The sequence below is a fragment of the Dreissena polymorpha genome, chromosome 6, assembly GCF_020536995.1.
Source record: "Dreissena polymorpha isolate Duluth1 chromosome 6, UMN_Dpol_1.0, whole genome shotgun sequence".
NCBI classification, from domain to species: domain Eukaryota; kingdom Metazoa; phylum Mollusca; class Bivalvia; order Myida; family Dreissenidae; genus Dreissena; species Dreissena polymorpha.
Genome location: NC_068360.1, coordinates 92,885,551 through 92,912,886, shown reverse-complemented (window position 1 = coordinate 92,912,886; position 27,336 = coordinate 92,885,551). Strand labels below are relative to the sequence as shown.

The following is a 27,336-nucleotide window of genomic DNA, read 5'->3' as shown; positions in this document are numbered from 1 at the left end:
ACAATAAAAAAGAGCAATACAACTTGTTTTGAGCTCAAAATACAGTGTCCTCCAAATCAATTGTGTTTACAATCAGTTTATTTACATCACTGTTTACTCGGGATAGAGCAAGCGCTCCGGTGACTCAGGTCACCAAAATATATCGTTGATTTTCAACGTTTTCCGGTATCATAGGTCTGTTTTAAATGGTTAATACGTTTGTATTGATATAATGATTTACTTTCTGCTGGTAAAAAAGTTGTTTTAACTAGAATTTAAATTGAATTTTCTTTCGGCTATTTTTAAAATACGTCTCCGCTTTGAGGCTACACACCACGTTAGTTGCAAAGTTGTAAACATTTCTTCCAATTATGAAACGAGTATATCTTCCGTTATTCTTGACAACGTTGAACCTAAGCTGTGTTATTATCTTTTTTATGCAAGAGTAACTGAACTCCGGTAAAATTAGACCAGTTTATATGCATAATAATTGGATTGTTAACCTTTTATGAGCCTATATTCACCTAATATGCTTTTTTGGAAGAAATTTCTTTGAATGCAACATACAGAATCGACGTGTGGTATATATTATACATATTGAACGGAGACTTAACAAATAAGTTGTATGCGCTATATATAAGTGCGTTAAACACTTACCTAACATATTTACCGTTTAACAATCATTTTTAAACACATGTAATAACTGCAACGGAAAAAACTTAAACAAAGAGTAGAGTCGAAACAATGCATATATATGGTAATCTATATTAGAAAGCGGGTCTCTTCTGGTAAATACTCATTGATTTATCAATCGTTATTGCTATTGAATTACAACCTTTTGGCGTATTCCAACACAAAAAGAATGGTTTTACAAATTCAAGACATGTGCTTTGATCATGGCGATTAATACCACATGTTAAGTGTGAAGTAACCTTATGTATTATCACTGCACATTGCGAATGTGTAACGTCCGGAGCAATGCACATTTCTGAAGACTGCATGCACTAATTAATCGTCGCCGACGTATAGGTTTAATATATATGTAAACCGTTGACACGATTATTATGTAAAATATCACATCAAAACGGTTTATTGTATGTATATTTGCATGCTTACTGTTTTATAACCAACGTGGTCTGGACAAGTTTACCTACGCACAAGGTCACCGTTGTCCCGTGTTGCTCAAAAATATAACGTACGTACGTTGTGTGCAGACACGTTCAACATATATCAGCAGTACTGCAGTGATAAAAATAGTTTTCTTGACTATAATAACGATTTGAAGGATCTGTATGATCAATTAGGACTTTACTAGATCATAACGATACATCTTGACAGATGAGCCAAAATAATCTCCTACAATAATTGGTGCACGTATCACATTATATTCATCCTTAGCGAAGTTATACATATTAAGACGACTTATGCAAATGAGCTCATGTATTGATGTTCTTCAATAACTCCCTCATTAATAATTGTGCTTGTTGTTGTTTAAGATACACACGCTTTCGAATTTAAGTTCGCATCCATCGTTCACTTCAACTGTACAAACAGCAACAGTTCTGATTTGTCATAGCTTTCGCAAAACTGTGTAGAGGAGTATAATTATAAAAGTGCACATTGCATACGTGCAGAGTAATTAAACAAATGTTTGGTAAAACAAAATAATACAACCGTTTATAAGTAAATGGTAGGCTTTTATTTAATAAACCAGAACACAAATAAGGTTTAGTGTGATCGTCAACTATATTGTACCACTTAAAACATCAGGTGTAAGCCATTGCTTTAATTAAAAGTCTAATTTCAATATAGTATTGTCAAAGCTAAAAGTAAAATCAGTATAGACAGTTTGACCTTACCGATCAAGTCATTATGTACGCAAAACAGCAAGGACTGATTTCAAATCCCAGTTATGCGTGACTCAACATTTCTTAGAAAAGGCTGTTGTTTGACATTATTATAGTTCTGATTTGAATTGCTAAATACATATGTGCACATAATGAATTATTTTGCTTAAGTTTTGTTTTGTTTTACTTACCTTTGCTAAAAAACACACAACTAGTTTAAATAGCTGATTTAAGGAAGACAAACAATTCGGGTGTACTAAACTGGCACGCATTTAACTCAAGAAAAAATGTGTCCATTGTGCGAACTTTATTCGTGAGATCGCGTGTTTAAGTTGTTAAATAATCAGCAGGGTAATAACACGACTTTGGATTGGACGTTCACATTAAATTGTCGTTTTGACTCTTTTTATTGCTTAAACCTAAACATACATATTATTTCATATTAAATGATTTATAAATGCACGTTGGAATCGCTCTTGACGGGTCTATGGGAAATATAATGTATGTTTTGTTACAAAAGTTCATGAACGTGAACGTTCAGAAAATTTTTCAATTACACAGTCCATTTGGAAAGTAATTGATATTTGATCTTATACATGAGGAGTAATATTATGTTTTTACAATAATTATATATATATATATATATATATATATATATATATATATATATATATATATATATATATAAATATATATATTGATTCTACACTATTCACGACGCGTTGAAAACAGTACATGTATGCCCAAATTAAAACCAAGTTCATGATGCATTAGTAAATAGGTATTTACTGACCTTGGTAGTTTTTTTCTGACAAGACAATGTAGACATGAAGGTATTGTTCAAGAAATAGCGTACTTAAAAGATACGTATAAAGCAATCATATTATTGCAGATTATACTAAGATCACTTAAAACGCACTTACCAAAGTCTTCCGATCACTTATAGATTATAGGGCGTGAAAACGGTGTTTAACAGGGGCCCAATCAGTATGAAATAACAGAGGTAGGTTTTTGTTTCGCCTGACTTGTTTTTTCGAATGAGACAAATATAACGCGGACTCTTGATAATAATCGACCGACTTCATTTCATGAAAGAATCATAATGCGCATATTATACATCAACTGAAAACGATTGATTAGCTAATACATTTTAAGTATATAATTAATTATTCAAAATAAAATCTAGTCGCTGTTTTTAAATTTCAAATCGAATGCTAAACGATTACATGGTCCATATTTATATACGAAAACACACACATTCCATGAAGTATAGCTTCAAATTCAGAGGACAATGCGTCTTAAACGAAGCTATAAGACGTATTGTTACAGGTAGAATTCTCAAATCGAAATGACATACCGAATAAATCGTGTATAACACAAGCAGTCATGGCCTAAATCGTTTCCAGATGCATCATACAAGTAAATACATTATTAACGTATCAATAGACTTTGTTTGTATCTGACAAGTTTAATTCAAACGAGTCGCATAGCTTATGTTGAAACTCATATTTAACGCCGTAAATGCAAGTTTGAAATACTTTTTCTGCTATTATCCACAAGCAAATAACAACTTTTCATATTTTAATTATCCTCTGTCTTTTAAAGAACATATTTGACGGAACATGTTAAATGTTTAAAAAAGCACATTGTGACCAATTATGGATTGTTACCGAACAACGTCCGAATCATGTTTAGGGTTAAATACGTCTTACTGGTTGGAATCATTTCGCCCTGAGGGTGTGGTAACTGTTAATTGGCAATACTAATGATATTGTAAGGCGACAACATCGCTATCATTAAGAAAAACACGTGAAAAATAGTTCAGACAAGAAACGGGAGCTGACAATAAACAAAATACTTAATAGTTACACGGTGTATTTCGATTGTTTGCATTGTACATCCCCATGGCACGCATTTGAAACCTTACTGCGCTGGTATTGTTCGATCTCGAGTTATTACCGAAACACATAAGTGCCATTGATGACATGGCATGCCAGCTACAATACCTAAACAATACGACGTATCTAGAGGACATTTCTTCTAGCAATTCTCTGGAGCATTGCCATAGTAAAATATTCATGATGCAGTTAATTGATCTACGTTGGAAATGAACCGTAGGTGCGCATTTTGTATATTTAAAAATGAGATGTATGGGTTAACAATTAGTAAATGTGATAATGAAGTATAACACTGTTCATCTACATATGCATAACAACTTAGTGTGTTTGCTTTTTCATAAAATAAAACGGCGAATGTTATGTTCGAATTAATATTTCTAAACATTGTATGACAAGTAAATCTAATTTTGTTTATTACACGAATGGAGAAAGGAACAAGTGAATGAGTCCGAACATGTCATTGGGAAACGTAATAAATGTACAACTATATACCAATTATTAAATAAGTTACACTTCGATTAACAAACCCCTGTAGTAATATCATAGTTCATGTTTATGCTTAATTAGTTTAGTAACACGGACATCGAGTGCACTCGAGGCAGATATATACGCTGATACAAACTTTGCAGATAATTATGAGATAATTATGAGTAGTAAATGAAAGAAAAGTCGGTCACACGTCTGAGAATAGAACACGAAGAAAGCTTCTATTTAAAACTTAGTTATAGTATCATGTCCAATTATAAATATCAGCATTATGTCAAGGCCGATGATTAATGACATCAAACATGACCTCCGGATGGTTGGATGAGGTTGTAGTCTAACCGTATTCGACATTTGGTAAGTATTCACCATGTCATGCATTTATTACAACTACATACACAGTTGTGTGCACATTCATATATAATTTCAACAGCAGCATAAATCACACAAGATACTTAAAGGGAGAAAAAAAAACAACGAACCAAGAACTAAACGGGCGCTTCTAATTAATGTTTTCAAGTGAACTTTATATATGGTAAAGGTACGTGTGTTTAATAAGAATGCAATACTGCTGCAGCAACTGGAACATGATTGTAAACGTTTAAACAATGACATTTGCGTAAAACCATATATATACATATACACATATATATATATATATAGGGAGAAAGGTGTGTGAACAACCAGATACACAGACATACAAATAGACATACATATTCCCATTTGAGACTTCGGCGTGTGCGCCTAGCTATATATAGATATATATATTATGCCACTAACCCACGCTACATCAAACGTTCTGTAACCCATATTATATCTTAGTTTACATGATTAGTATTGAACACATTATAGTTTAAGTCAAGTAATACGCATATGGTTTTGTCATACAGATCATTAGTACCCATTTTTGTGTAAAAAAGTATGGTTTAAACAAACCTCAAGTTTAGGTAAACGCTTCGTCTATGCCTAACCTGGAAACTGCACCGGCTAATCTAGGACAATATTTTATGCCGATCCGTAAAGCTCGTTCTTTCCCAAACACTGACTCATGCGATAGAAGTGTACACACTATTAGTAATATTTTACATATAATTCTAACTTTTTTTAGGAACAAACATATTTAGCCAAATGCAGTCTTCCGATGGGTTGATTCTAATCTGATCAAAAGTTTAATCCGCTTCTTAATAATTTCTGGCAGTTGTGTGAATTCCTCGTTCGAAAACCTGTGCTGAGAACATACGGGATAGTGATTTGTAGCGGAAAAACTTCTGTTACGTCGATCGCACCAAAACTTTATTCCTCATGAGCCGAAACACCTTATCCGAGGGTTTGGGTACGCCATAAAGTAGTCCCCTGTATTCATCCACGTCTCGAAGTTTACACAGAGTACTAAACTGGATCTTTCTACCCACGACCCTTGTGTCAAAATCCAGCGATATGTCCTCGTTTCCAAGCCTCAGACGTTCGCTCTGGCATGTTTGATACACACGTTTGATGTAACTGAGATTTGAAAGTGCGATACATAACATAATATAATGAAATATCAACATGTTGTGATCGCTTACCAAGTAATTAAATGAGCCGTATTTAATTTAATAGTCTAATCAATACCCTGTTATATCGAGAAAGTATTACTTTGGTGTATCCTTAATGTTAATTTTTATGCATTTAAAAGGCAAACGTATTTTCTTCTAACAAATTGACATTGCATGCTGTTTACCGGTCATCGCAAAATTTATAAACGTCAACTATTTGCAGCATTTATTGTCGATGTGTTCTCATCACATAATTCGTTATTTGCAAAACGTCAAAATGTATTGATCTCAAATCAGTCATCCATAAAACTATTGATCTTCCTAAAAGCTATTTATTTTATTACATAAATTGACGATGATTTATATATCTGTAGCACTGTACTATTTTAAGGCCGCAAATTGTGAATACCATTTTCCATTAATTAACGGCGAAGATTGTGGGTGAAATAATCAAATAATAAATATCTGTTTTTTATTTTACTTTATTATAGCTTTGAGTACATAATCAAAACTGTAACATATCGTTTTGTTTTACTCAATTTAGTTTGAAATATTAAATGCAGGCACACGATACGTGAATGCACATTCGAACACTTCTTGACATTGATGCACGAGAGGACCCCAAAAACAACATTTCGAAAAATAACATAACTGAGGCAGAAAAGTATGACAATCAAATACTTAAACCAAACAATATTAGTATACTTTGAAACAAGCGTGATTAAGAAACCACTTAAAGAAATTCCTACGTCAGCATATATGTATATATGTAGTAATTATTAGATCCGAGAGCAAATACATTTCTAAACTGAGAACCAGCATGAATGCGGTTCAGGCAGATAGATACACAGGCATTTGTACACAGCAAAGTCAATTAATTTCAGATTAACGCACATTTGTTCCTTAAGGATTCATTTGATATGAAAGCATTTATCCCAGAACACCCTTCGTTTTAAATCAACGTTTTCGAAACAAATTTTGTAGCAGCTAGCAGCGAGTATAGAGCAATACCTTACGACTCGAAAGCAAGCGATGATACACGATTTCGGTCTTCTTAGGTTTTGTATTCAAGTCACTGCACCATATAACCTAGTAAATTACGGTTTTGATTGCTTAAATACCCATTTGTTGCGCCTACCTACCAGGAGAAACGCTTACTGAGCAATGCAAGAACGTTCATATGTGTGTTTACGTGTCAAAAATATGTATACCATATCCTTATTACTTATGGGTCTATTTGTATTTTAAGTTGTCCAGAAGATGTGTAATTAATAGAATTGTCCTGATAGTTTCAGTCAAAATGTATCTTTTGTTTCAATATTAATACAAAAATAACAGCAGATTTACCAGCAAATAGTTACGTATGTATTACACCATATATTAGAAAATTGTACTACTAGTTTTTCGTCATGATCAATATGTCACATACAACAGGAAAATAAAACCACATACCGGTAAATTATCGCAAACAAATCCTTGCACATATATACAGGGACAACGCATTTAATTTTTAAGAAATGTTTTCATGTATACTATAATATATGTGACGTCGTCAGCGAAAATCAGTCTTGTGTACGCTGACGTTTATGTCGGGAAATCGCGAGATAAAAATCTTCTACGAAAATGCGCTGGATATTTCGTCTTTTTCATACAATTTCTCGGCTCATAATTTATGACATGCTTTGAAAATTTCCACAATATAGCATGAATATGTCCTTTAAACACTGGCACAATTGGTGGTTTGTAATCCGCTTATTTAATTCAAATTATTCCCCTTGAAAGACACTGTTTCGTTTGAGCAGTTCACAGGTAGCGCAACCTGTCTCGTAGTGTTCATTTTCAATGGATATTAAACGCTGTAAATCAAAATGACATCGTGTACTAATGGATGTCTTCAATCGAAGAAAGTTCAGAAATGATATTTCCACATGCTTAAAATAGGTAAGTGAAATATATATGTGTATTTTGGCTTTGTGATTAATTTTCGCGACTCGCATGTTTGACCCGGAAGTAAACTGTACGATAGCAGATAAATTGTTTACATGAAATGGTGGAAGATTTAAATTTGAAATATCATGTCTCAATTTATTAACACCAACACTATTCCATGTGAAATTTCAAAAGACCAGGACACTTCTTTTTTAAATTTAAATGATTTATCGAATGTAAATGAACTTTATTTTTAAACTTCTCACCCCGCTACTCAAGATTTGTTTGATGTGGTAGATGATTATGAAAGCACAGGAGTTTGAAATTCTATCAATATAGCTAATCTAATGGCTTAATAAAAAAATATATACCCCTATATAGTATAAGACTAGTCTTTATACTATATAGGAGTATAATTTTTTTTTATTTAGCCATTAGATTAGCTATATTGATAGAATTTCAAACCCCTGTGATGAAAGTGACCTTGAGTCAAACCATGATGAGTCTGATATTGATATTGATATAGAAGCTGTCAAAAAAACATCAGATACTGCGTTTATTGAAAAGTCTGAACTTCATGTGGCAGAAGCTGATAAACAAAACAAATTTAAGGTTGACTTTTTAAAAATGTTTAAGCACAAATTTAATTAATAATTATTATAAAAAAAGTGTTATGTAGATAAATAACCAATAATTTGATATTCTACAGGTTGGGAAGTTACGGTCTTGGCGAACAGCATTCTCACTTTCAGTGTGACAACTGTTGCGGCCTAAATAAAAACAACATAGTCATCTGGTACCTTCTGTGGAGAGTTCTTGTAGGTAATAACAAGCCCTTAGTTATTGTGTTTCTGATAGCTTTTTTTAATGTTGAGAAATTAATTTAGCTTAACCTGTTGTTAAAAATATTTGTTTGCAGTTATGCAATTGCAAAATGGTAAAGCATGTTGATATGTAGTAAATATGTTAATAAAAAAATTACTCTGGTATAAATCCCAAAAGGAAAATTCTCTTAAAATAATATATTGAAATGAGTCAACATTTTTGAGTCAGTCAATTACTACAAAATACATATTCTAAATTGTAGCCTGACCTTTTTTAATGATTATTTTTTAACATTTCAGGTTTACACTGAATCATCACACTAAGCTTTATGTTGATAAGACATACAAAGTTTACACCAGATTGGCACTTTGGCATCTGGAAGTCAAAGTGGAGGTAAATTCCTTATCACAGTATGGTGTATGTGACCTGCATGATCCTTCTTGATAAACCTTGTTTGCATTTCCATAGGTCTATCCAGTTGTATAGTTCTGCCATGTAATAAAATATAAAAATAATAAAACATAATCAATTAAAAATAGTGTGTAGGTACTTTATGTCTCATAACAGGAAAATAAATAATCATTTTAATAGTTTCAGCTGTTTTATTGGTATGAAATTCTTGATATGGCAAACAAAATCCCATGCAAAATCATCCTTCAAACTTTGTAGTTTTCTTTTACAACAACAACAACAACAAAATAATAATTTGATAATAGGAAAACTATATTTTGCAATTGTTTCTTAATTAAATGGTAATCTTGATACAGAAACTTCAATGCAGAAATGTTGTCTGATGTCGCTGCGTCTGTGGGGTTATCGTCAAGGACGGGCCACAACATCCCCCAGCTTGTGGGGGACTCTTCCAATCCTGTTGTTATCTAAGACAGGAAGGATTACCTTACGACATTGTTTCACCACATAAAGAATGTCACAAAATTTCATCAATTTCCATGTGTCAGCGGAGCATCCCGGTGTTGTGGAATGCAGGGAATTCAGTGACTCACCAGTAGTCAGAATCACTCTCAGGAAGGTCTCGAAAGTGAATGTTAATGTGAGCTGTGACAACCTGCTATAAGAAATGTTTGCGAAAGGGCTTGATCTGGACCATCAGTGGTATTTATTTGAAAACATTCGTGAATTCTGTCGCATAGATGAACCAAAAACTTGACATGTCCAAAACGCGCTACTGGTGAGCAACAAAAAACAGACTGTGCCCCCCAAAAAAGAAGATGCATTAAGATGCGCATCTGATCTTCTCTGATGTTGCCACAACAATTACATACATCATGTATCAGTGTTTATTTTGGCCAAGGTATTTGGTGATATATTTTCCCACAAACAATGCAAAAGTCCTCTATTCCTAGGAAAGCTAAAACATTTATACGATTGCTAAATGTGTCAGTTGATACAGGTTTTGAAATGTTCAATGCAAACTTTTGTTGTTTTAATTGCACAAGCTTGTTTTCAAGTTTTTTATATCTCATATTTACAAAACAAAAATCATTTTTTCCATGTAGATCTAACCATGCAATTGTTTTCACCTTATGGACACAGACTGCCTATCAGAAAAACTGGAAAAAAATCAGTGTGAATATTGTATTTATTTATGTTTTACAATGAAAATCCTATATTTTTGTTTGTTTGCTACATTGTTTCCATAGTAACAAAAACAAACAATTTTTATGTTTAAGTTATTGTTTATTTTGTCTATTTTTGTCTATCAGAAATAATGATAAATAATGATTATTTCATTTACTGAAACATTTAGTATCCAAGTGTACTTTCAACCAACACTTTTCAATGCTGTGTTTTTCCATTTTTTAGTGTTTGAGGTTACATTATACTTAAATACACATGAAAATGAATAAAAAAAGGAAATTGTTCATGGAACACACACATTATTGATTGTTATCGTTTAACTAGTTACAAAACAGTGAAATTAATGTTGTGTTTGCCTTTAAACAAACACTTGATTGAAAATACAATTCATAGATTTATAAAAGGCGTGATTATTAACATGTAGATTGGTTACCATAGCAACACAAATGGTACATTTTAAATGTCCATAATGCTGTTGTCAGTTTATTGCACTATAAATATGTATTTGACTAAAGGAAAGATTATTGTTTTAATAAAACAATGTGCTGGTTGTTTGAAAATTTTTGTTGTTTTTTTGTATTAAATGATAACTTTTAGTGACGGTAAAATGTAGGGTTGGTCACTTTGGAAGGTCATAAAATTAGTTTTGAATATGATAAATAAAAAATCTATATCATTTTTGTGAACTACAATGTTCAGAGAATCCAAAATTGCCAAAAAGTCAAAATGTGATTTTTTGAACACAAGACTGATTTTCCCAGCTTTGGTCACATATTATTAATATCGGTTTCCAAGTACAGTGCGATGTCGCCTACGTTCTACCTATTACCAAGGCAGATTGCAGTAGCTCCCGCCACATTTATGTTGTACATTAATGTAACTGTAACCATTACACGGCGACGTTTCGCACTGGTTATTATCAGCAAGGGGAAAAGGTATCTTAGACGTAAACGTTAAGGAAATGTGGTCTATTTTAGACACCTCTGAGTTCGTATTTAAGAGAAATACTATTTTGATTGTGCCCGTTAGACATATGTTAGCCAGTTTAAAGCGATGACTTCATACATCTGGGTCGGTAGTAGTTCATACCTACTTCCTGTATTGCGTTAGTGTAATTAAAGCATGTGTAAACATTTACACAATATATCATAGATACGGCATTTGCGTGTAAGACTTGGTAAGCGGTTATATTCTTAACATATATTCATATATAGCAAATTGAGATTGTCCCCCAATTGTTAGATGCACAGCCCAATTAATGCAATGAATAGTATAAAAACGTTGCAAATTTATGTATTTTATGCGGAGTTTCCGAACGTGATAACAAAAACCAATATGGATGTCAATACGCATAGTTAACTTCAGAGCTGTGTTTACATGTATTCTAAATCGTTCAATGAGATTGGTTCCGAAAAACGCTATATTTAAAAGATCTGCCTAAATTTCGTTTCGATCTGTCCACATGTGATATCGTTAAAATATAAAAAATCTTGATTTTTTAACGCGCAATTGCAATATAAACTTATTTTAGATTTTAAATGGTCTTAAGAAGGACAAGAAAGTACGACACCTAACTAGACGATTTGACCATAATTCCTCGATCGGTTTGTTTATTATTAATTTTCCGAAGCAAATTTAAATAATAAAATAAGTACAAATAAGGTATACGAGTATCTGTTGTTGTTGTTATGTTTGTTTGTGTGTGGGTGGTGGTGGTTTGGCAGAGGATGTAAATTGCAATAGTTTTGCACTTAGCATATAATATACAACAGATATTAAGCGATTTAACAATTAAATGAGGCACTTTAGACTTTTTAAAACATTTATATCGCAGCACAATTATTTGTATTAAGAAATGATACAATACGTTCAATTATAACATTATTTTTGTCAATATACTCCTCATCTCTACGCGGCTGACATATCAATAATATACATCTTTTCATTATTATTCTGAAATTGTTAAAACAAATATATAATTAAAGCGAATACAAAATTGTAAAACAAAATAAGTACTCATTGAATACTATAATTACTTAAAAGAGAAGAACACCACATTCCAGAAAAAAAATGCATACACTTGACATTATATTTTACATGTTCCAAAATCACACCGATAAATAAACAACAATTGCAGACAAAACGGGTGGCCAAACATTTCTGTCAAAACATGTCATTGAAACGCATAATTTGTGTCTATGATAATTTGAAGAAAACACATTTCAAGTGCTATACTGATAATAATGACACAGACAATGCTGTTAGCACTACCATTTGCTGATGATGAATAAATCGTTACACAGGCACCATTAAGATGGTGTTGAAAACCGTGCTGCTGAAAGCGCTGTCATTGGTTCTGTGAGAGATGTTTTGTAAGTTTCATCTATCTTAATTATGCACTGCTTTTATGCGGTAGCTTATGTACAAGGGGCTTTTTAATAGTTTGGAAGGATACAAAAGTGCAACAAGTGTCGTAGTTTCAGATTAGATGATATGCATCATACTAAATCAGACAAAATAACACTAACGGGTTATTACCAAAACTGCTTAAACTATCAATATAAAACTATTATAATAATTATAACATAACTGTGTCCTTCACTTTTCATCGAAAGTAATGAGAATAGATTAATACCTAATTACAATGCAAATACAATATAATTGTAAAATCATAAGTGGCCTAGTGGAAGCGGGTATGTTTTTCTCATAGAAGTCATGGCTTGGAATCCCGGTACAGGCAGGCAAAATGTGTAGTTCATTTACGTCTTGCTTTTTAAATAAGTTAAGACTATAACACATATCAAAGCTGTGTGAGCATAACTGAGAACATTTCAACACGTCCCTTAATATATTGGTTCCAAAAAGAAACATTCAAGATGTGTCTTAACAGAAGTTCTAGTTGAACAAACGAACAGTGCTTTGATTGAAAAACAGTAAATTAACTGAAACAGTTACACGTTGTTTTTTTCGGAACAACGTGATCATTTAACAGGCAAGATTGCTGTTCGTTTTTTGGTTATAATGTTCACGTACCGAAATGTTCTAAAATGACGAGCCCTAAAATACCAATGATCAGGTAAGTGCCTACAAACAAACCGATGGAACCGTAATGGTCGCGGCCTTCAACAATTTGTATGGGTTGTCCAACGTTTGCTGTAGAATCCATCGTTTGCAGTGAAGTGATTAATTTCGTTAGCAAAGCTTTCGCGTTAAGCAAAAAAAAACTGTTAACGATAACTTCTATTTTAAAACCTCTGTTCAATATGTGTTTATGAATTCTAAATAGAGTGAGCAAGAGCATCGTCGACAATATCTGTGAAGTTTGAACTGTTGTTTTAAACCCTACGTCTCCGTAGTATAAAATAAGAAATAAACGCAATTGTATTTAACTAATGAAAAGAAACAAACGCGTTTGCAGTTTTAGAGCTGATGGTTTTGAGTCAGCAATATTGCATGTAATTATAAACATAACTTGTTCTTGTACTACAACCTACGCATTTTTGTATTTGACTATAGTTATTATAAGTTCACAAATTATTCTGACTCACTTTGCTGGTTTCTCTAAACTGTATGTTTACGTCTCTTACTGCCAATATTTCGACTTCTTCTGTCACTAGGAACATATCTTCCTAATTTAAAGTGACTTAATTATTTATGTTTCTCATCGAATATTAATAAGTTCAATTTTAGAAAAATAATAAGTCACAATTTAAACTGTTCGTAAACTGTTCATGGGAACTGTTTTTTACAAAGCATAAACCGTGTATGCCCTCAATTGTATGCGCTATGAATGGAACGCGATGGTGCCAATCGTATGAGTTGAACAGTTACATGTGATTCCATGTGGTTGAGACGTAGTGCCCTTATAATTAAACAAACATAAACACTATATAAACGAACAGGAGCATAAAACCACACACTGAACCACATAAGACTGGTTCCGTTATTCATACATAACATATCCTAACAGGTCAACTTAAATTTTTAGAATGACTATTAAAACACAATCGGAGTACAAATATGAAATATAGCCACCAACATAGTTCATACAATCCGAGTAGATTTCATCAATTGCCAACAATCCAACCTTTCGTTGAAAATAGCAAAGCTTCATTGACAGAAATACGCCCTGTTTATTGTCATCAAGAAGCAAAAATACGCCCTATAATGGCATTTTGATAGACAGCGGTAACATTAATGTATAGTTAGTTATACGGTATGCAAAGCCAATCGAGTTATACCATATCCTCAGTTTTACTTGGGAAATGTATGCGAATGTTAAAGAAAACCACACGTAAGTATGTGCAGGTTTTTAACCCATAATCTTTACCAAAGATTACACATTTACACGTTTCTTGGAGAGTATTGTATCACTAAGGCCCTTGTGTGTTGACATGCACCTGTTAGCAATAATTGTAATGTGTTCAAACTGATTCAATTTAATATGGTCCCCTTCCATTTATCCCGAAACTAAATAAATGCATAATATATAAATAAGCGTACACACTTGAAATTAAATGATTGACAATATTGTGTAAATATTTAACACAAACATTTTCGAATATTTCTCATTTATGTTGTATATTTGACCGTGTACTACGTACTTATAATGAAACCTTATAGTTCATAACGGAACAGTTAAACGTGTGCAGCCGTGATGTAATGTCCATTCGGGATTTACACGAAATATATTAACATGGACAATCCGTTAGAGATAGTGCGTTATTCCGCGAGGTTTTGCGATAGCTGTATCATTATGCTGTTGTATACATGTAATTGGTTTCAAAATTTTTGTTGCGTGCTTTTATCGTAAACAGACGGATTCGAATTGAGCTAAAGCTTACGAAAGATAGAAAACGTATATATATTTTCAATTTTGGGTTTACACTAATTATGCTAATATGTTAATCGCGTTTATTTTCGGAAAGTAGATAAGAGAGTGGGATTTCTCTCGAGGTGTTTCGGTGATGCTGAAGCCGAATCTATATGAGCATCTCTCTTAAGAAAGGGGCTTATTGCGTTTGCATTAAGTTTCATCCAAAATGAGCTTGTGTTGTCTAATTAGTGGCGACGCGTTCTGCATAGATTGTTTTTTTCTTGCCAAACATTAAAGTCTCTTTTATGCAAAAAAATCCAATTATGGCGGAACGTATCGTCCAGTATTAGCCTGTGCGGCCTGTACTGGCTAATATGAGAACATGCATCATACTGTCACGTTCCCACATAGAGCGGCTAATGTAGTATGCAATTGTCTGATCAACGCGCACTTAAAGAGCTATTAAAATAATGAGCATTAACTGAACGGATATATCAGATACAAGTACAATATTACATGTTAGAACATTATATTCAGTGTCAATAGAAGTTCTTCAATTCACAACTAACTCCATTAACATGATGTTGATTTCTCGCATGGCAAAACTCTTACACACTATGCTCTGAAACAGATTTTATACAACTGGAACAAAAATAATCTGGCATAATACTGCAGAGAGCACTGATTAGTTCAGATGGGCGTAAACATATATTTGGTTCGCTTCAAATCAGTGCCAGAATACAATTTCCGAGAAAAGGAAAAACACACATGATCTGCATCGATTAACGTGTTAAAAAAACAAACAAAAAACAAAGCAAATGCGGACTGTAATATTCAAAACTTATTAAAACACTATTGCCGTTTGCAATCAATCTCTAATATTGCAAATATGAAGACAAATAATACGTAAATAAACTATTTTATAATAACATTACTCAGTTGGTGCGCAACAGCTGCCGTCGCAGTCGCACATGGTGTTATAAAACAGCGCTATAATAATGAACTGGTGGAATAATTAGTTTTGCTCACTAGTAAAGGGTTATTAGCAGGACAATTTGTAAAAATAATTACGGAGTTATCAAATAAAGAACAGCGAAATGTTTTTGAAAAATTATATTGCTTTAAAACAGATGTGTTTCTGCTGTACATAAAAAAAGTCAAACCAACAATTTTAGTGTGCAAGTGGGGTTTCATACTTGATTTTCTACTTAAAACGCACACATGGCAGTCATGTTGCATTTTCAACCACAAACTTAGACCAGACTCAAAGTAAAAGTATGTAAATAACGTAAAGAAAAGTATGTAAATAAGGTGAAGTAATAATCATATTGCTATAAAAAAAACAATAAGATACACACAATATCAAGCGTTAACATACTTAAGATAACTTCCATATACATTTACACAATTATATTATGACCTACCTGTCTTAGTTGGAATGGTGATCACGTGATGAGTGTTGTTTATAAATAGTTTTCGCGGTACCAAACACTAAGAGCGAAATGTAGACTGAATGGCACTTACCTGAAAAGAGAAAAATAAATTTAAATTTAGCTACCAACTGAATATTCAGGTTCGCTTATAATATGGATACATTTTCTTTAAAACATACTTATTGCATAATAAATGATATATCCTAAAATATTATATAGTTTAAGATTTTAAAAGTACTTCATGTATGATACTTTACTGATTGTATCGTTTTAGTGATATAAATAATTAACATTCAATACGAACATAATATTACTTATACATATACAATTATGTATTCTTTTTTACAATTTATGTGAGTGTGCTTTTTCAACATTTAAATGGCTATTTTGTTTTTAAATACAATTCGAAATTCTACTGTTCTGTTATCGGAAAGAACAAAACGTTTATGTATTCGGTAGTCAGTAATGGACGACAATAAGGGAATGATAATTATTTTACTAGACAAAACGCTAATTAAGTAGTCCTTAAACCTACTGCTGATGAGTTTCCTATACATTGTAAATGAAGCCATACGACGAGCAAAGGAATATTCATTACCTGAAAGCAATAAAATACGAGACATAAAGTCAAACTAAAATGAGCTCATAATTGATATATCGCTCTGTCTGGTATTTGCTCTGTTACGGGACATGGATAAACACAAAGGTTCAAATGGGGTATCCATGGGCGTAATTAGACATACCGATAGACACTTGTAAAACAAAGCTAAACGCTGATCTACGTGAGGACTATAGTTACGACATTTATTTAATATCATATGTTTGATTCTATATACATATAATATTTGGGACAGTGCTGACACAGCCATTCGTTTTTTTTAAATGCATTATTTAACAGTACCCGCTTTCGCAAGGCGCATCTAATTCAATGATCGAGAGGGCTTTGAAGAGACCGACTGCAACATGTGCAACAGTGCAAATTAGTTATGCAAACTACACATTATAACTTTAAAACGTATTGCTTAATACGTCTTGATAACAACCTATGCAGATCCCAACACTATCATCATGCTAACATCTTATATTACGTACAGTCTGACGCAATCTTGAACCTGCATAGTATAACATATATACAGTTTTCAACAAACCAACATTTCACTGCAATTTGCAGAATAATAATAATAATAATAATAATAATATGTTTTGTTATGAATTCGAAACTTTAATTATTAAATAATACTACTTTGTCCCTAAAACGAAACATGCATAACACCATGCTTCAAGAAAAATACGTAATACATTTTGACAACAAACTGGTAAACCTAGTTATAAGGATAAAATCTTGGCAAATGACGCATACTTTTATTGTTAAATGTATTACTGACGATGCAATGTATATCCTAATGTAACATAACCAATTAGATTCTGACCTGTACTGTTCTGATAGTGTATTGTCTACTAACACAAAGTAGTCATTGTTTAATGAAACAGTAAAATGCACTAGAATGTGATTTCTACAGTGGGTATTGATGAAAACGAAATGTTGATGATATCCATTAAGAAATGTTTGAAACGTTTGTAAAAAACTGTTTTACGGAATTGCTTGAACTATACAGGTCTTTAAGTGTTTATGCTTTAACATCATTTGGCAAAAAACACAAACACTATTTGGCTTGTGTACCGAAACAAATATTTTGCAAGTAATGCATGATTTTTCTGGTATTTCTGAGATTTATATATATATTTCTGAGCCTTATGTGTCACGTATTATTTCAAATTAAACTCCCAAGACGTTTTTTTTTGTTTTTAATGAGATCGTAATTGGTCCCTGTACCATTGGCAGGACTTTAAGCGCTTCCTGAGTATTTTCAGTTTAGGATTATATTTACACCCTTTGGATGTTGATGCCATAGGTTGTGTTCTGAAGTGTGCATACATAAATGGGAAAATAGAAGAGGGTAAAGAAATACATCGACGTGCTGATGGATACATGTGATTGATCATTGACGAACAGGCTAACAAACTGACTAAATAGCTTACTTATCAGCTTACAAGTAAACTTGAACTAAATATATGCATAAGTATATACATATACTTTGTAAAGAAAAACATTAACTATAATTAAAGAACACTAACTATATCAATTTATTAATAAATACATATATACTTATATATACAGGCATACCTAATAATGAATACATACACTTATTAATAAATTAAAAAATAGATGCTTGGATGATAACCATATCATATAGAAATCGTAGACATATTCCTTTGTATCATATATCGCATACATACCATCTAAAAATGTAAACATATGCGATAGTATATAAGGTTGTTTAAAATAATCCTGACTTTGTTCGTGATAGTTTATTTCTATTGAAAACACTGCGCAATGCTAATGCGTGGAGTCGTCTTAGTAAATGGATACTATATTAACAGAGTGGCCTTTACAAAAAATCGGTAAAATGTCGCTGCAACGTTGATCGGATGCAAATTTCAGCCCATCCATTAGCAAGTCTCTATTGCAGTAGTATCGTTAGATTCAAAGGATGATTAATATTGTAACAGATACAAACTGACAGTAGAAAGCTCGTATGATAAATGTTTGGGCGAATGTGAGATTTCACCAAGTAATTCAAAACAAATTTAAGTCTACAGTTCCACAAATTAGCTGTAAATGTTGTTTCTGAACATTAATGTCAAGTTATCACTCACTCGATATACATTGCAAACGATGCACTATCAACCAGAATTGCTCACTGAGCTATATTCTACTTGTACTTCCCATATGTAAATGGGTATCTCAAGGAAAAACTCAGTTGGCATCAACTACGAACAAGTATTAGTGACAGCATGGTCTGCACAAATAACCTAGACAGCCTATGGCAATCTCCTTCTAAAAAGAGACGTTTATGTGACAGTACAGTCAGCATGAGAATACAATGGGATATATAAACCGCAATCAGTCCAGGTATGACGGGTAGTGTAAGGACAGTAATTACTACGAATCTCAGTTAAGTATAGTATATCTTTAGTTTAAGTGGAGGTAACACATTACATCAGTATTTTAAATAATATTTTAAGTGCGATTCTCTACAATTGCAAAGAGCATCGGGTTTCTATGAGCGGACCACGCCGTTTGCTTCAATAAATGTATTCGTACGAAATAATTGTATTAACCTATGTCTATTTCGGAAGGAATTTCTTTGAATGCAATATATACAATCGACGCGTGGTATATATTCTACATATGTTGCGGAGACTTAACACATACGTTGAATAAGCTGTATTCAAGTGCGTAAATATTTACCTAACATATTTAACCTTTATAGATGGACACTTAAATCCTTTCTAAACGCACGTAATAATTGCAACGTAAGATACTTAAACAGAGCAAGAAGTCGAAAAGTATGCACAATAAAGGTAATCTATGTTAGAAAGCATGTCTTTACTGTTACATATTGCTTTACAGATGATTATTACTAGTGAATAGCAAGCTTTTGGCGTATTCTAACATACGAATCATGATTTTCGAAGCTCAATACATGCGTTCCGATCATGGCAATACATAGTAAAATAAAATTAAAAAAACAGTTTTTGTTGTGTCACTGCACAGTTGCGCATACACAGATCATAATAAATCGTTATCAATGTATATGATGAATATTGATGTATACCATTATCACGATTATAATGTCACAATGCATAGCAAACGGCAAGGCAAAGTTTCGTTCCTTTTTATAACCAGCGTTGTCTGGACGAGCATACCCACTCAAAAGGTCACTGTTGTCCCTTGGTGCTAAATAATACATAGTGAACACCATGTACATGCGCATATAACATATATTACAAATACTGCTGTGACAAAACCAGTTGTTTTGTCTATAACTACGATTTGCAGGAGTTGTGGTATCAATTAGGACTTCACTAGATCATAACGATACATCTTGACAGATGAGCCGCGATAATGTCCTCGAAAAATGTTAACACGTTTCGCCTTAGATTCATCCGAAGTAGATTTATAGAGATTGAGCAGACTTATCAAATGAGCTTGACGTTCTTCAAAAACTCCCTCATTAACAAGTATGGATGTTGTCTGCACATCGTGTTCGCTGTTGTTGAATATCTACACATAATTGAATTTAACGTCGAAGCATTACATTTGCACTTCAAATATCAAACAAGCAGCACGAATAATTTGCTTTGGAATTAAGGTATAAAAGTTTTTAATTGCTTTGCATGCATATACGTATATTGTACCCTGAATAATGCAGTTTAATTATTGAAATGAATAGCGCCAATGTGCAAAGTCAATAAATAGCTGATGTGTAAAACAAAAAAAATAAGACAAACAAATATAAGTTAATGTTAAGTATTTTATAGTTGTTTTTAAATAAACCTGATGTCAATTAACAGCTATGTGAATTCGTCAATTATATTGTGCCAATTTAACAAATCTGATGTAAGCCAACTTTATTAAACGTCTTAGCTTGGAATAGACTAATCAGAGCTAGATTTCAAATTAGTACACACAGTTTGACCTTATCAATCAGGGGTCGTATTCCAGAAGCATCTTAAGTTAAATTTTATTCTTATCCTTAAATTGGGATATTTTCTTAAGTGTTTCATTTTATACTACAATAGATTGGCATCAAGATATACATTTAAATAGCATCATTATCTAATGTTATTTTAGGAATACAAAAAAAACATGTGTTTTCTTATTTAGTAAAGAAATACAAAACATTGTAATTTTTAACTTAAGTGAAATTATTTAAGAAATGACTTAAGATGTTTCTGGAATACCACCCCTGGTCATAATGTAAGAAAAACGGAAAAGACTGATTGCGAATTTAAGGAATGCGTGCTTCAACATTTCTAAGAAATAGTCGTCTTTTAACATGATTATAGTTCTGATTTAAATTGCAAAACGCATATGTTTACATAATGAATTCTTGTGTTCAATATGTGTTTTGTTCCACTATGCTTTATTCCAAAAATACGATTATTTTGAATAGCTGATTTAGGAAGAAATGCGATGCGGTCGTATTGGATTTGCTCGTGTGTAGCGCATGCAAAATGGGCCCTTTGTTCAAACTTGGTTTAATAATCAAATGTATACTACCATCAGTGAAACTTTTTAACAAAATATATAGTTATTATATATTCTTTGTTACACGTACATTCACATGCAACAGATTGGTTCCATGATATTAACACATTTGCCAATGAGTCGTTTTACATAAAATGCAATTATAACAGTTATAATGCAAACACTTATATACGCCAACGAATTCAATAAAACACAAATATATCCTTCCATAAGTTTTTCTTAATATAATCGATGTAAGTAAAGTCAATTTGACACGATCATATGTTTCAATGTCTCACCGTCAAGGTACGTCAAAGTAAATGCATTACCATTAAATCATAAAGAACATTGAATAAAGTATACTTTCGTTGAAGATTATGTCAATCGCATGTGTTATCATAAGGATGAATACAAGTGCGACGGCTTATCTGAAGTTTATCCAATCTAATTAATGTTTATTCAGATTGAAACAATCAAGCATGTTTGAAGTAACGTTTACTTGTCATGTCAACACTGCCTGTGTATGTTCTTAAAAAACAGAAACGAAAGACAGAACGCTCGCGATTTTGAATTCGGCTTTCAACATGACATGTAATTGTTATTATGACTCTTTTAATTGCATTACCCTTAACATAAATATAATTTTATATTAAACGTAAGCATGTACACGTTGCAATCTCGCTTTACGAGTCAATGGGAAATACAATGTATGTATTGTTACAATAAATAATGAATTTGCACGTTCTGAAAGTCTTAAATTATTATTATCCATTAAAGAGTCTTTGATAGTGCACCTTATAAAGCATGATAAATGTTACCTAGTTGTATTTTCAGCGGAAAGCAATATTAATAAATTAAATTTAACTATAGTTTGGCATTCATTTACCAGTATACATTATTTCTCTTTTCGTCTACAGCTGTACGATGAGCAAGCTTCTTAGAGTGAACACTGCTGCAGACACGACTTCCTTTAGAGTGTAACTGTTGTTGTAATTTAGTATAGGTCCGTACAAGTAGTAAATACCCGGTCGGTTTCATAAAGAACATACGCATGTGACCCAAAGCAGTTTGATCGCGCATTTTTCACAAATACACATTTCGGAAAAAAAAATTGAAATAAAGTGCCTAAATAACATGTGACGATAAAAAAGGAGCATAACAATAAAAATATATTAGTTATCGTTTACTTAGAATGTACCCTGCAGATGGATGTTCACTTGTTTTTATGCCCCCGAAGGAGGGTATATAGTGATCGAACTTTCCCTCTTTCCGTCCGTCTGTCCGTCCTTCCATCCGTCCGTCCGTCCGTCCGTCTCTCTGTCTGTCCGTCTTTCCATCAAACTTTGCGTGTAGGTTTCGAAAAATGCTCATAACTTCTATGTCGCTTCAGATAGCAACTTGATATTTGGCATGTATGTATACCGCATGAACCTGCACATTGTGAGTGGTAAAAGGTCAAGGTAATCCTTCCAGGTAAAAGGTCAAAAAACAATTCCAACGGAAATAATAAGCTTTCAGGGAGATAATTATCTATACCTTCCTAATGACACAACAAAATCAAAGCGGCGCAGTAGGGGGAATTGTGTTATTGACAAACATATATCTTGTTCTTTTTTTAAAAGCAGTGCATTACAATTAATTGTGTTTCAGTTAAGGTAAGTACCATCTATATAATACTGTTAAATTAGTAGCACGTTTCGCTTGACAAACAGCTGCACAATGCATATAATTAATCAATTAAACATATATACTGAGCAAAGTGCATAGCGTGCGGAAAAATGTAGATAATGCAGATCATTTAAAAGTAACACAAACTTATTTACACATACCATAATGTCTTACACAATAGGATTGTGGGCGACCATATGTAGCTTTAAGCACAATTGGTTGGAAAAGAGGCTCGAATTTCAAATCCTCACCTTTCTTTTATATAAGTGCATAAAATATTACATATAGCATATCAATTACTTAAGCAGTTACAACATTCAATAAGTAGTCAGTTAACCGTGTCAAAGAGCGTTATGTGCAGTTGAAAACTATGATCAAACATGGTTCAGATACAACGTATGTTTTACAATCATTAAACCTATATAGAGTAATGCATCAACATGAACTGCACTTAAACACCATGTTGCACGTTGCACTTTAATGTTTGTACTCAATATAATCGCATAGTATCTCACCAGTTTAATTAAGAATTATTATTTTGTATTGAATCGTTTAAAAGATGGTGTTTTTTGTGTAGATATTTGAATGGTAACTGTACATTATGTTATGTAAATGTAAATATTGGACACGAAGTGTGACAATATCAACATATAAATGTTGATATTTATATATTTAATAATGTAACATATAGGAAACTCCAGATGCAAAACAACGCCGATCTTTACTGTTATTGTGTAAATGTGTTGCATTCCGCTTATGGTCGGAACAAATTTCGAATCTGACTGTCATGATATATCGTTATGTCTCCCGTGAATATCACAAACAGTGGTGCTACTAATGACATTTCATTCTAACACCAGTAGCAAAGTCGTCCGACGTTATTGACGCTTAGGTTTTGAAGCAATAAAGCAGGGAAATGGCGATTGTCGAAATATTGATGTTGTGCATAATGGTCATTCGTTGCAAGTGGACCATGTATTAACGTGAAGTTCGACGGAATAGTCGTAAACACTGACAATTAGCAAATGTTAAGTATGAAAACCACGCTCATGCTGCAACAGTAAATACATATTTCAAGACCTTAGCAGTTTTTGTCTGAAAAAAAAAACATCGAGACATGTAGGTTCTTTTCAAGAAATATCGTACTTAAGTAGTACGTAGAACGTAATTATATTATTCCTGATTATACCGAGATCACTAAGAACGCACTAACCAAATTATTCCGACCACTTATAAATCAGAATGCATCAAATTGCTGTTAAAGAGGACCTCAATCAAATATGAATTAACAGCTGTTTATTTAGTTTGTTGTTATTGCCTCTCCTGACCTGGCATGTGTAAATGATAAAATATAACGAGGAATATTGGAAACACAATGTACATAGTATACATCTTTCGAAAACGAATGAATGATTCAAATATAATTACTTATTTAACATGTTAAAACATTGTGTCGCTTTGTTATTATTTCAAATTTAATGCTAGAAGAACTTGGTGATAATTGTAGTATATGTATATCAGGAAACACACACGTTCCGTTAAGTATAACTTCACATTCAGAGGTTAAAGCCTCTCAAACATAGTTTTAAGACGTATTGTTTCAGGCGAAATGCATCAAATCACAATGACATACAGAATAAATTGTGTATAACACAAGCTACCATGTCCTAGATCGTTCCCAGATGCATCACACGTATATACATTGTGAATGTATCAAAAGACGTGGACTTCATCATACAATATTGAATTATGTATATGTTCTTAACATAAATAAGCAAGATGCACTGAGTATATTTCATAAACACAGTGTGTTTGTGTGGTATCAAGTTTACTCTTTATTGCAGATAAATGAAATAATATGTCGTGTTCTTGTAGTAAACTATATTCATGTGTCATTGTATGTTAATGTAAACTGTTAAAATATAAGCCTCGTTGAACTGTATAAGATTGTTCTAAACTTTGCATGAACATGTAAAACACCACTTTCCCTGGTATTGGAAAGAAAAGCATATGCTAGACAAACAAATGCCGAAAATGAACACATGACAACATCTTGGTATGTTCATATTTGCTTTTAACATCTGGATATGAAGTATTTCAACCTGGCTTCGCATATATATTATTCGATACGGCGTTGTGTCCGCTAAAACGAAATACAATGGATGGCATGTCATCCAAGCAACAGAAGCCCACAATTGCGAAGTATATAGAGTATATGTATTCCAAAAATGAAGCTGAACCATAGCCAAACCCAAAATAACCATGATGCATTTAATTGTCATTCGTTCGAAATGAACCGTGTGTGAATGTCTATTACCATTGACACTGAATTGAATGGAATGACAATAAGCAAACATGTTTGATAAGTGTACAACTATTATTCTACATAGTTGTTTTCAGATAATATCTCATAATTTGTTTCTGAAATTGAGCAGAACGTTCGATGTTTATTTTGGAAGGCCCACGTGATTGTCATGATCCCATTTGCATTTTAAATACGAGTGTTAAAAGTATGGCCATTATTCGTGTTCAATCTTTCTTTAACACTGTTTGATGTTGCGACATAATTATAAACATGTGCATGTCAAAGAGTATTTTTCACTAACGTGATATAATTTTCTGTACAAATAGGACATTTAGTTATGCCACTAAATGTGTAGCCCAGATGTATGCAAACAATGACATATGGCAGTTATTCCATTACAGATATTGAATACTATGCCATGAGTGTTTGTATTTTAACAACTAATACTTATGAAGTATCTTACATTGCATGTTATAGCAACTTATTAAATTACATTTAGGTAAACTGCGTTTACTTTATTTATAACCATCCGCAAACCATTTATATAATAAGCTGTTAGTACTTGGAAAAACAACCATTGTTTATTACATGTGTTATGCTGAAACATAGTTGCGTTTCATGTTTTGTTTAATAGTCATCCAATCAATTAAAGGCCAATAAATGTTTTTATACAAATGCTGACTATGCGATTTTTTAAACTATAGTAAATTGACGCAACAACGGCCACATGCCTGACCATAGAACATGAAGCTCGTTCTAGACTGAGTCGTAGTATCATGTCCAATCATTTAATAAAGTGAACAAGATCCATGTACTATCATGTCAAATTACCTATGTCACCATACGAATACCGGAGGATGGTAGAGCGATGCTATAATGTATTCGCACATTACACTTGTTACGCGTGCAACATACGAAGCATCATATACCAGTATAATCATCAACATGAAAGACATGCACGGCTGTGCTACAAAACTGTATAATGAGTGAGAGTGTAACGTACAACATGTATGATAAGGATAATTTAAGGACCACACTACAACAACAACGAAACAACTAGAACGAGACCGCTACAAACAAAAGGTGTTTATGTTTTCAATTTGCATTTGAATATATATATATATATAATATATACTGATATCAGAATACTATTCAACAAATTATCAATTCTTAAAATGGTTGACTATTTATAAAATCATAAATCATTATGTGTTTATATTATTAAGCAAACACACAAACACAAAATAGGTGTCGATGCTATTGAACGAAATACAACATAGCCGTTGTGAAGTATTACCTAGCATGATATAATATTAAGCCCCGTAACAACGAATGTTCCTAGATCGAACTCATATCGTAGTTATGTTTAGCATATAACACAATATAATTCTAATAAGGAATTACAAATGCTATATGTTATATGTGGTGTTTATTTAAGTAATGATCCCCGCTCTAAAAAACTGACACAGGTAAATAATGGACGACCATTGCCGAGTTTATTGTAGTTTTGTGTATTGAAAGTTAAACAAAACACACGTCATATTGGACAAAGTCGTCCTTAATAAGTCTTGGCGGACTACACAGGTTAATCTAGGACAATGCATTACGTACATTAATTTAGCCAGAATTTCTAAAATAATTGTTATTAATATTATTATCATTAATAATACATTTGTTATGAATCGTACCTTTAACAGGAACATACACATTAAGCCAAAGGCAGTCTTCCGATTGGTTATTAGTGAACTTATCGATCACTTTATTCCGCTTTCTAACCAAATCGGGCAGCTGTGCCAACTCTTCCTTGGGAAACAAGTGCTGAGGACACACTGGCTTGTGATATGTAGCAAACATCTTCCTTTCAGTCGATCGTACCAGATCTTTGTTCCTCATGAATCTAAACACTTTATCCGAGGGTTTTATT

At 32.7% G+C, this 27,336-nt stretch overlaps 1 protein-coding gene and 1 long non-coding RNA gene across 2 annotated transcripts in view; one reads left to right on the top strand and one right to left on the bottom strand.

The window, feature by feature from the left end:
- LOC127836432 (neuroligin-2-like) overlaps positions 1-27,336 on the bottom strand; it is a 234,091-nt gene that overhangs the window by 128,195 nt on the left and 78,560 nt on the right. The window lies entirely within an intron of this gene.
- On the top strand, positions 8,137-10,501 carry LOC127836433 (uncharacterized). The gene is made up of 3 exons (XR_008028764.1): positions 8,137-8,493; positions 8,796-8,889; positions 9,264-10,501. It is a non-coding gene; the product is annotated as an uncharacterized LOC127836433 (long non-coding RNA).